This window comes from Notothenia coriiceps, unplaced genomic scaffold, assembly GCF_000735185.1.
Source record: "Notothenia coriiceps isolate Sejong01 unplaced genomic scaffold, NC01 NC01_scaffold00026354, whole genome shotgun sequence".
NCBI classification, from domain to species: Eukaryota; Metazoa; Chordata; class Actinopteri; order Perciformes; family Nototheniidae; genus Notothenia; species Notothenia coriiceps.
In genome coordinates this window covers 1-4,905 of record NW_011359055.1, presented here as the reverse complement: position 1 = coordinate 4,905, position 4,905 = coordinate 1, and the positions used below count along the sequence as shown (strand labels likewise).

Genomic DNA, 4,905 nt, shown 5'->3' with positions numbered 1-4,905 from the left:
AACTAACAGCGCGCGGGCGACCGCCACGACGACTCAGAAGGTGCCCTTTTTTTTTCTCTTGAGCACCTGCCCCTATAAATGTCTGTGCACGCCACTGTCTCATTGTATGCTCTGTTTATAGATGTAATGCATCTTTGTGTCAAAAACAGCATACACATGAATATTTTGACTGAAGTGAAAAAACTCCATCATGATATTTCCAGTAATCTGGGGAATTCTAAGCTGGAGACAGTTCTGGGGATGTTACAATCAGTATAACTATTGATTTCGTGTGTGAAAAAATAAAAATGTAAATAGGAAATCTTTAAAAAAAAAAAAAAGTGTTTATTACATTTTAAAAACTGTTGTCTTCATTATAGCAAGGGGAGTGAGTTTTTTCTCCTACTCTGAGTTCGAAATGTCCACTTCAGTTGCACATAGATACACCAAACCTTCCAGTTATATTCCTATCAATATTATGAAGGCTTTTACAGAAGGGTTTGTTCATATATCATTCATAGCCTGAATTATATAACATTGTATACCTAAAAACATGGCGAAAATGGATATTTTAGGGCTGTTGACAGTATTTTCTGATTTATGGAGTGATACAAAGAGATATCCAAAATCCCTTAGATACTAATATGACTACAAAATGAAACAATAATTTTGAACATGGCTTTATCCAAAGTTCAGATTTTGGTTCCTGAAATGTGTTAAAATATGTGCATATTTAATGAGATGATGGTTAATTTGCATATTTAAACATGCTATTTCAGAAAACTTGTAATACAAAAAACAATTGCCTTATTGTAAGTAATTAACTGGAGAAATGTTTAGATGATATCTTTAAGTTAAAAAAATTACCCTATTCACCTGGGGTGTCTCGCCCTAAAATAGGCATTTTCCACTGAGAATAAAACGAAGTTCGGCCATGTTTTTTTTTTCTGCAGGGAGAAATTTGAAGATCACGTGACATAGACGCCAGCCATTGGAATGAATGGTGAAAAAAAACGTAGGGATCTTACAATTTCAGAGGCGTTTTTGTAGAAAATTCCCCCCCAAAAAGACAAGACAACCTGATTGTTTATTTGTAAAATACATTTAATCCCTTTATATTTGGGCAAACCAAAGTCTACAAGAGAGAGGGGTTGAGATTTCAGTGGCAGAGGATCCTGAGAATCACTTCCTGTTTTTAAAAAGGCAGCAACATGGACAGCAGGTCCTGACAAACACAGAAGTCTTCAGAATACTGGACTGGTGGCTGTTGTCACGTTTTCCAATGATTTCTGGGGAGAAACTATTGAAGGTCACTTTTCACCACTGGCACAGAATCTCCCCCTCTCTGCGCAGACTCCTTTGACAACGTACCAAACACTGATATCACAATACAAGAAGAAGAAAAGGCATACATTGTCTTTCTACAGCCTTCATGATTTCATTAATACGTCAGAGCTGTAAATATTACAAGACACTTTTACTGTTTCTTGGTTTAAGTATGAGATGTTAACAAGGTTTTACTTGGTTGAGGAAAGCTGTGATAATATGGAAGGTTACACGAGATGACTCAGTTAATGTGAGTGTGTGATGGATGTGTGCAGGTGTGTGTTAGTGTCAGCGGGAGCTAGTGGGAACAGACCTCAGGACAGAACAGTATCCAGCTACATACCCTGCTGCACCAAATAAACAGCATGTGATTGGCTGAACTCCAGCAGGCAGTTATGACTGATTTGTGGCTCAACACTAGCTGTTAAAGGGATAGTTTGGATATTTTAGAAGTAGGGTTGTATGACGTTCTTATCCTACTTCCAGTGGATGGTGGTTGGCACCCCCCATGTTTTGAGAAGCTCTAAAATGGAGGCCCCACTGAAAAAGTCTATATCAATTTAACTGTACACTGTATTCAGGCACCAGACTCCATTGACAAAAACTGCATCTATATAACTGTATCAGTTAGTTAGTTTGTTTTATTGTGTGACTTTGGTGTAATAAACATACCAAAGTCACACAATAACAGAAACTACTGAATTAAGAAACTACCATTTTCTGAAGGCCAAAATAACCGTTTTTGTCAGTGGAGTCTGGTGTGCTTCGTGTTGGAATGGGCCATCTGCAGGCAAGGTCAAGATAAATATAGCCAAATTTATATTGATTTGAATAGGTAGGCCTTTCTTTTAAGTGGATAACAAATGTTTTGCAGCTCCACAGCAGTAGATAGCTTAGCTTCTGTACTGTAACTTGTTTCTATTCAAAGTGGGCGTCTGCCAAACACCCTCCACTCCACTGACTTCTCATACAACAACACTAAAAACATCTAAACTATGCCTTCAATGTCACTGAGCTGCCCTATAGTACACAGCAAACAGCCAATCCAACAGCCGTGAAATCAATTTGTTAGACTGACGTTACAACATGATAGTTGAATACTTCTTGGTAAGGGATTAATAACAAAGTAACAGAGTGAAGCTGGAACTATTCATCTTTTCAGGTTAAATACCCGGAGTCTCGGCTGGGGGACTTTTTTTTCTTTTTTTCCGCTGGCAGGAATGGACCTCCATATATATCACAGTTTGATTGATGGTGATGATAAGGGTAGTAGCTGGAGAGATAGTACTATGACACAGCAGGTCACATGAGGCCGGACTAGACTCAACCAGATATTTCCACCAACTTGATTTGAGTTGAAATGTGATGGGTCATATTTCAATGTAATTCCTCTGATTTGGGAGAGATGATTATAACATTATGCACGTTGCCTTCACAAATAAGTGCAAAGTTGTATAAAACCTTTTAAATGTATCATTTGTAATAATTGTATCCACTTGCATCAAACAAATTCCTAAAGGTGAACTAATGATTTCTCAGAGCAGCAAAAGCCTGGTGACATGTTCCTGCCTGCTAAACATATTACACAAACGATATTGAGACTTTCATGATATTCATATGAGACCTTTTCACTACATTTGAGATGCAGGTGAGGATTTATAAGCCGGGCCGGCCAAACAAGCCAAAGTGTGTTTTGAACGTACATTACTTGATTTCATTTGATACAATTGTATAACCCTTCCATAAATGTTTTATACAACTTAGCACTCAGACAGTTTGGACACATGATGAGCGACAGACAGCCAAAGACAAAACACTCCATAGGTCCAACATGACAGACATCGGGTCACTTTGACTTTGGTTCCAGGTTACAAGGTTAACTGAGAATTACTTCTTTAGTCAGTTCCTGCACACACCATCATCTGGTTCAGTCTAGAGCGAGACAAACAAGCAGAGTGCAGGAAGAATACAGGAGAAGGATCTGCTGTAATACAATTTCCATGCTGAGGCAGTCATAAAGCACTGTTAATATATATATTTATATACAGTTTATACATAAAACAGTGAAAAAACATCCATAAAACCAAGAATATAAGAGCATGTTCATACGCGAGGAAGCAGTAAACAACTAATGCATCACTAAAGTATTAATGCACCAGGACTGGTGACTGGTGTGATATAATATCTACATATCAGGTTAGGGTAGCATGGGTCCAATATGCAAACCAGCATGTGTGACCGACAACAAAAGAATGGACAGTGTAATTCAAATGCTCAATGGAGGATGTGTTACGCTGTCTTCTCAAAGAGCGGACTAAATCCAGCAAGCAACATAATACGTGACGTTTCCTGCTTATAAGAGAAAAAAGGGAAAGAGCGAGGCGGAAACGCGGGGGTCCTCCCTCCTCCAGCGGGCTGTCGGCCCCTCGCTTTAATACACTGGGCTGTTGCGGATCCCGCAGCACAACACCATGCTGAAGATCATCTCGAAGATCTGGGAGGACCAGCACAAACACAAGCAGTGGTTAGATTGAATGTTTTAAATATGCTAATATATTCAATATTTTAAATATTATTGTATAATACAGGCCTTTTATTGTAACATAATGTTCACTAAGACGGGTGCTCATCCAAATTGGTGTCTGTGTCCTCGAATTAGATAATCTTGCGAATCTAAACTTGAATGTATGACAATGTCTTCTGTCTTCTTTTAGATCCATTCAGGCATCAATACAATATGTTATATAACGTTTTGAGGTGTGATGTGCAGCTTTCTGTTCTTACCATAATAACTGCGACCACCAAAGCGGCGATGCCGATCATGCCGATCTTATCTGTGAACAGCTCATTGATCCTCTGGTGGCAACCCTGCAGAGGAAACCATCAACACATGTCATTAAGATCTGGGGCCTCATGTATAACGCCGTGCGTAGGATTGACGTTACTTACGTAGTAGAAATCCGAAAAATAGGTTCATACATTTTCCGCCACTTTCCGATTCACCAAACATTGCGTACCGGCGAGGAAAGTGCGTATGGCCTACGCCGGTTTCCCTTTATAAATCACAACCGACTCGAAATGCGGTGCAGCTTTTGCGGGCTTCACGTAACGCCCATGTTTGCCTATAAATAGTCAAAGAAACGCCCATTCATTCATTCATTTTGACTGACTGCATGGAGAAGATAGCAGGAAATGACGACAGAACAGCTAAAAAAGACATCTCACACCGTGTCAGATTTTGGTTATTTTGGGGAGGTCGAGATAAATCATATTGTTTGGTGGATGCAGTTTGAACCAGAGTAGCAGCATGGAGGTCGGATCGCCACCAAAATAAATAAATAAGTGGTCAGAAAAAGGTTAATGACAAAAAAAATACACATAGGCAGTGCGTTTGCACCGGGGACAGGAGACACCCCCTGGATGATAAACTAAGAAATGATCGGGGAATCCCTCCGGAGTGGAGTCATGACGACTGGATCTGAATTATGTTTTTGTATTTGGTGGTTTGTGTTCCAGCTGCCGATCAGCAACTATATATCCATAATGCACCAGTTAAAGGAAATACAACTAATGTGTTGTGTTATATTAGCTGTCCAATTT

At 39.4% G+C, this 4,905-nt stretch overlaps 1 long non-coding RNA gene across 1 annotated transcript; it reads right to left on the bottom strand.

Annotated features, from left to right (window-relative positions):
• Positions 1-1,065: 1,065 nt before the first annotated feature.
• LOC104956772 (uncharacterized) lies at positions 1,066-4,201 on the bottom strand. Its single transcript, XR_799598.1, has 2 exons — positions 4,090-4,201; positions 1,066-3,799 (listed from the first exon to the last, which is right to left on the bottom strand). It is a non-coding gene; the product is annotated as an uncharacterized lncRNA (long non-coding RNA).
• Positions 4,202-4,905: the final 704 nt, after the last annotated feature.